The sequence below is a fragment of the Arachis hypogaea genome, chromosome 15 (genome assembly GCF_003086295.3).
Source record: "Arachis hypogaea cultivar Tifrunner chromosome 15, arahy.Tifrunner.gnm2.J5K5, whole genome shotgun sequence".
In the NCBI taxonomy this organism is placed as follows: domain Eukaryota; kingdom Viridiplantae; phylum Streptophyta; class Magnoliopsida; order Fabales; family Fabaceae; genus Arachis; species Arachis hypogaea.
The window spans coordinates 3,329,101-3,336,361 of record NC_092050.1 but is presented as its reverse complement, the minus strand read 5'-3'; the positions used below and the strand labels follow the sequence as shown (position 1 = coordinate 3,336,361).

At 38.9% G+C, this 7,261-nt stretch overlaps 1 long non-coding RNA gene across 2 annotated transcripts; it reads right to left on the bottom strand.

Moving 5' to 3' along the window:
• Positions 1–344: 344 nt before the first annotated feature.
• LOC112747622 (uncharacterized) lies at positions 345–6,420 on the bottom strand. 2 transcript variants are annotated; one of them, XR_011872693.1, is made up of 2 exons: positions 3,664–6,420; positions 345–3,386 (listed from the first exon to the last, which is right to left on the bottom strand). It is a non-coding gene; the product is annotated as an uncharacterized lncRNA (long non-coding RNA). The 2 variants fall into 2 exon arrangements; XR_003814257.2 differs by having other exon boundaries at positions 345–3,287.
• Between the last annotated feature and the right edge of the window lie 841 nt (positions 6,421–7,261).

Below are 7,261 nucleotides of genomic sequence, written 5' to 3'. Positions count from 1 at the left end.
ATTAACAACGGAGTTAAAGAAGCTCAAACGAAAGACAAAACTAAGAAGTAATTATCTTCGAATGGTACGTGCCAATTAGGCATGGCAATTTTTCTTTAACGAAGTGGATATTTGCAGGAAATTATCTGTCGAGAGACAAATTTGGAGGGCAAAATCCATTCGCGGGTGACGGGGACGGGAACCGTTTATTATACGGGATAGGGACGAGGATAAAGGTTCCTGCTCCGTGGAGATCTGCATATTTTTTGTTATGAGAAATTACTAAAATATCCTTCATATATATATGTATTAGTTTCATTCCACTTACATTAACCCTAGCCTCTATTTCATTTCTGCAGACATGAATTCTAACATCTTCTCTTTGAAATTCCACTAGACCACCATAATCTACAGCCACTACTCTAATCCACTGTCCACCTCTCTTCTTCCATTTCTCACTGCTGGCCACCGCCCCCAAATCCCCTCACCGTCGCACTCCCCCAGTCCCCCTAAACTCCCTCACCTTCGCAGATTCCCTCCCTCAAAACAAAGAACGTCGTTGCCGTCTTCACGCGTCAGGAGCGTCGCACCATCGCCTTCGTCGTCTCATCAAGAGAGTCGCGCCGTCGCCTTCTTCGTTGCGTCAGAAGCGTCGCACCGTCACCGCCTTTGTCGCAGCAGGAGCGAGCATCGCGCTGTCATCGTTCTTGTCACAGCAGGAGTGACACGCCGTCGCTGTCTTTGTGGCAGCAGGAGCAACGCCCCATCGATGTTTAGTGAGCATCGCCATTCTTCTTCGCTGTTTCTGCTATTCTTTTTTTTCTATTCATATGATTTTCGGTGAATTTTTTTCAATTTCTGTGTTCTACCTTAGAGTATTTGTTAATTTGATTTATGTGATATTTGTGATTTTCTGTCATTTCTGTAAATATTATTTCATATATGTGCCTCTGTCAGTGATTAATAGGAAAGATTTGGCATAATACTTTAGATTTTTGCAATTTTCATGAATACCTTCAATTTGATTTACCAATAATCAATTAATGTTATTTACTAATTTTGACTTAACACTGGCTCTATGATTTACCTTCAATTTCTGCTATGGTATTTGGTTTTATCAATTTTTTTCCTTTTTTATAAAAATTCACGAATATCTGTGGATACCCAAGTTCCCGGCAGATACAGGGTCCCCATTACCCGTCGTGGGGATGGGGCGGGAACGGGGACAGATAATAGAGGCGGAGGACGAGGGACGGGGGGCATGTCCTCGCCCCCATAGAGACCCGTTGCCATCCCTAGTGCCAATCGCATCAGAATGAAACAAAGCAAAATACATGAAGGTAAGGTAAAGAAAACATGACAACCAATCATCAAGCTATGCCCAAAGTTAGCAAGTCCATCCGCACACGAATTCGCCTCATAGTATTAGTGATTCAAATTTCAATTACATAATTTGTCACACCTATCCTTGATAGCCAAGACAATGGCCTTTAAAAAATGACATTCAATCCCTTCCTGAGAACACAGTTTCGTTGCAGCCAAAGAATCCACCTTAATATGAAGACTTTCTAATCCAAGACTTAAAGCTAGGTGAATACCCAGGAAGACACCCTAAAGCTCCACTGCTGTAATAGTTCCATAATCCAAATTGGCACTAAGACAAGTAATAAAATTTCCATTACTGTCCTTAATAATGCCTCCACAAGCAGCTCTCCCAATCTGCAGGACAGATCCATCAGTGTTTAATTTAAAGAAAGCCGGATTAGGCGGTATTCACTTAACCTGCTTATCAATGAAAGTATCCACTTTCTTCTTCACATTGCCGAAAACCAAGACTCCCTTGGTTCTTTGGGAGGCATAGTTTATCCCAACTAAGAAAATGTGGCTTTCGCTCCAAATCAGTACCACCCCACACAGTTTTTTACAAATACTATCAATTTTATCACAAATACTCATAGGAAGCTTCATTGTTTGCATAACATAAGAGGGAATAGTCGCTAAAACAGATTGGGCTAGCGTTAATCTACCAGACAGAGAAAGGCTCCGAGTTTTCCAAGAGTTCAATCAATTCGACATTCTATCAATGATAAATTGAAAATCTTCCTTCCGAGCTCTAGCATGAAGAAGAGGAACACCCAAATACATACCCAAGTTATTCATAAGTCTCATACCAAGAGCATCACTTAACCTACGTTTTCTTTTGAAACTCATATTTTTTGAAAAGAAAACACAAGACTTAGCAAAATTCACCTTTTGACCTGAACATCGGCAAAAAAGATCAAACATACCTCGCACGACTTCTACTTGATCCATAGTTGCTTTTCCAAAAAGAACAATGTCATCAGCAAAACAGAGATGAGAGAGTTTCGGACCTCCCATGCTAAGCTTAATAGGCTCCCAATTTCTATTATTCACTGCTACTGAGGTTATTTGAGACAGGCATTCTATGCATAAAACGAAAAGATATGGAGAAATTGGATCGCCCTGGTGGATTCCTCTACTCAGAGTGAAGGAGACTGAAAGTGACCCATTTCAAAGAACCTGCATATCCACTCACGAGTAACAGTGAAAGATCAAATCAGCTGAATTGTTGGGAATGTTGGCCTCCAGCAGAATATCTCTGATAAATTGCCATTTCAACCGATTGTATGCTTTTTCAAGATCGATTTTAATGGCCATGAATCCGCCCTCACCCTTTTTATTTCTCATAGTGTAGAGGACCTCTTGTGCCACCAAAATATTGTCCGCACTCTGTCTGCCTGGAACGAAACTGCATTGAGCAGGGCTAATAAGCTTGGGCATGAGTTCCTTCAGTTGTTGAGACACAATCTTGGTAATGAGTTTGTATGATACATTGCACAAACCAATTGGCCTGAAATGCCCTATGGTCTCAGGATTATCAATCTTTGGGATATGAAAAATATAAGTATTATTCACTACTTTAATTTGTTGATGATCTTGGAAGATCCTTTTAACCCAACTAATTAGAGAATCTTTAACAGAAGACCAATTACTTTAGTAAAACATTGGAGGCAAACCATCAAGACATGGAGCTTTCCAGGCCCCCATTGCAAAGAGGGAAGTTCTAATATCATCAACTGTCACCTTCTTAGTCAATATTGCTATATCCTCCTTAGAAATCGTTGGAAACAATGCCGGAACTTCTAATCTCTCATACCCGGAATCTTCCGTATAGAGGTTCTGAAAAAAATTAAGGCTATGATCTTGCAACTGTTGATCCTGCTCAATCCAGACTCCTGCTTGGTCTTTCATCATACTTACTCTATTTCGTCTCTTTCTTGAAGTGGCTGCACCATGAAAATAGGAGGTGTTCATGTCTTTATAATTTAACCACTTACATCATGAACATTTCTTCTAGTATATTTCTTCTTGAATGAGCAAATCTTCTAATTCCTTCCATAAACACGATTGAAGATCCTCAAGGAAAGGATTTGGCTCAAAAGAAAGATTTGCAGAAATACAATAAAGCCCGGCTAAAATGAAAGATTTTCCCTTTGCAATATTACCAAATACTTCATTATTCCAAATTATTGCAGCGGACATGAAAGATGAAATATTATCCTCTAGCAGGTTATCAGTACGCCAATTATTAATCAATAGTGCATGAAAATCCTTATGAACAAGCCAAGGAGCTAAGAAATAAAGGTTTAACAAAAGAATTACCATGATAATCCAAGTTAAGTGGGCAGGTGCTTCACCAGAGCCTGCGATAACCACAGAGACCATGAGTTATTTGCCACATACCTATCCAGTCTCCTCCGAATAGTCCCCCGCTGCCAAGTAAAGGGTTGCCCTTGGAACCCAATATCGTGCAACCCGGAATCAAGAAGACAAGCGGCAAAACGATGATGATCTCTGGATAAGTTGAAACCCCCAAATGTATGCACTCGTAAGCACACAATTAAAGTTGCCACCCACACACCAATCGCCCTGAATGAGACCTGCCAATCTTCGAATATTATACCAAAGATCAGCTCACAGAGCAATATAGGGAGATTCGTAGACAACAGTTAGAAACTAAGGAAGCTCGTTTTGACAAGCTACCCTCAGGTGGACAAATTGCCTATGCGATTCCAGAACCTCAATACACCAAAATGTATCATTCCACAACACCCAAATACCTCCAGAGAAGCCAACACCTTCCACTAGATGCCAAGAAGAGAAACCAAACTTTCGAGCAATGTTCGTTACCTTTGTTCCAGAGATATGAGTCTCCAGTAAATAGAGTATATTAGAGTGATAACGACCACATAAATCCTTAACCAACCTGGAAAAACATTTATATCCTACACCTTTGCAGTTCTACATTATTATATTCATAATAAACAACAACAACGGAAGAAGACAGGAAACACAATAAGAAAAGACTGAAACCAGCTATTACACAGGAGTGGGATCATCCACCCCCATACCTGCTGAAGCTTGCTCCACCAGGGAGAAACCGAAATAGAAACCACAGGAGAGTGTGCATCAACCATTGCTCCGGGGTCCGGTGGATTTGATGTTGTACCCATGTCTCCCATATTGCGATTTACTTTATTTGCAGGCCTGATATCCTCCTTCGAAGGAAGATATGCTTGAACATAGGGAAGCCCTTCCAAGCCCAGCTTGTCACCTCCAGTCATGAATTGTGCTTTGTGCCTTTTTAATCAAATTAATTGAGTGCCAGTAATCATCTTCCTTCCGATTTTTTGCCACAGGACTAGGAGAGGAGTCTACTTCTTTCCCCTTATTCACCATTGCTTCAAAACTTCGACTCCCTACTTTCTTCCTTTCCATTCGCGTTTTTTACACCCCCTTTGCTCTGGACAACAAACAGATTAGACTTTAGAATGGAAGGAGTCTTTCCAGTTTGGGTTTTCTTACTTCTTCCCTCCTGAGACGAAAGTTTCAATTTCTCCTCATTTCCTTCAAAATGTTTGGGCGTGTGAGTTGAGGCTATGTTGCTCAAATCAGGAGTTATTGAGTCTTTGGGTTCCTCATTGCCCAACAAGTTGAAACGTGAGCCTAGTTGAACTTGCACTTTGGGCCCTGGCCCACTTCCTTGCTTAGTGCGAGCTCCTCTACGTTGGTTCTTGCTCACAAGCATCCAAGGCTCAAAGAAGTGGTTTGATTTCTAACATTCTCATCAACCCTTACTGTGGACTTCGTTTGCACCTCTGTCACAATCCCCATTTCTTCGGGAACCACTTCTGAATTATCCGGAGCCATATTAGCTGCATCTAAACCTTTCCCATTTGCTTTAACCATCGGAACAGTCTCAGTCATTGCCGCTTGCGGCTGCATCTTGGTGTTTGTGACTCCTCCATCAGGACATTCCTCCTATGACCATGCCTTCCACACCCAAAACATATCAAATGCAAGCCCTTATACTATATCCTGAACTCTCGGCCTAATACTTCAATGACCGGAACAAGTTTACGCCGTAAGTCAATCTCAACACATAGCCGCACAAATTTTTTTCTCGAGTGAATTGACGTGGTTTGGTCAATTTTGAGCATAGAACCTATCTTTTCCCCTACTCTCCATAAGAACGGTTGAGTGCACAATTCCACAGGTAAATCTGGAATCCGCACCCACAATGCAATTATTTGAAAATCATTAGCACAAGGGTTAAAGAATGGCCTCTATCTTTGTACCAAGAGATAATGGCCAGTAGCTTGCCAAGGGACTTCGAACAGAGCGTGTCGATAATCTTCCTCGTCTAGGAACCGAACTAGGAAAAAAATTCCCAGTTAAGTCAATGATTTTGACTTCACCCTTCATGGCCCATACCCGTGGAATCCAGGCATCCATAGCGTGGAACCCCAAGCTTTTTCACAGAAGTTTGACAATTAAGGAAAACTTCCAAAGCTTGCACCGTGTGTCGTATTCTTCCAAGGACACTTCAACTACTGATTTTGGATTGAAGGGGGCTGCTTCCTCCTTGGTTAATTCCACAACCTCATCCAGAGAATAATCCTCAGCCACCAATTGAACAATCTCTACCGGAAATAAATCCATCTCGGCTCCCCCTAACATCAGACTATCCTTATAAGAACAGCTTCTTGTCGTTCCTGATGCTACCTCACCCGTCGGTACAAAATTCGATTGACTCCTCAGTGCAGGAGGGGGTTGGCTCTGCCGTTCACCAACATTATCCATCACCATCGTAGTGACACCTTTTTTGTTGCGTGGAACCTCCTCTGCATCTGGCAGGATTTCATCCCCATTGGGTTTAGCTTTCTTGACACTTCTCTATAGTTGGTCCTTTTCTTGAGAAGATTTTTCCTCTGCTGTCGCCTTAGGGTTTAGAGAGCATTCTATTTCTTCCAATCATGAACAACTTTTTCAAATAATTCGTCACACTGTTTTTCTTGTAATGTGTTTGAATATTATTTACTTGTGCTCGTGAACTATTCCTTCAGAAGCAGCTTTAAACTTATTTGTGTTGGTTGAATACCTATTTTGGCCTCTCATCATTTTTTTAAGGATTACAAGATTTTTAATTAAAAAAAATATTTTTTTAAGTTTTTAATATTTAATTTTATGAGATTGATTAATCTTTTGTCAACAATCTATCTTTTAAAATATACTTATGTGATACGTTATTCACTAATATATTCTCTATTTAATTTATATAAGTAAAATCAATTTAAAAATCATTAACATTTCTTAGTTTTACATAATAAATTTATGTAATATATTTGAAAAAGGTAAAAAAAAAACTAAATTACTTTTATAATTATTCTTAAAAGACAATAAAACTCCCAACAAAAAATAATTTATCAATCCTAATTGACTCTTAATAGATAAATCAACAGTTAACATATTATATAAATTTATTCTATTAATACAGAGCGAAAATATTAACAAAACAAATAATAATCTCATAAAAATAAAGATGAAAAACCATAAAACAAAAATTTATTAAACATACAGTCTTTTGAAATAATTATCAAGCCATTTAATTTTTTTTCTCCTTAATTGTATATTTAGCTTCAACCCAAAACAGGTTCCATTGCAAATAGGTGGAAATTAGAAATCTTCTTTCTAGTTATTAACACCCTAAAAAGAATGATCATTTTCAGATACATGCATCAAAGCATATTCACAAAAGACAAATTTTATGGTTTCTTTTGAGTTTGGTATCTTATGTGCCTGTTTTTTAAAAATAATTACTAAATATTTAAAAATTATTTATTTTTATATTTTTAAATTAAATATTAATTTTTAATTTTTTAATAAATTAAGCAATTACATGCAAGTATCATGGTAATTA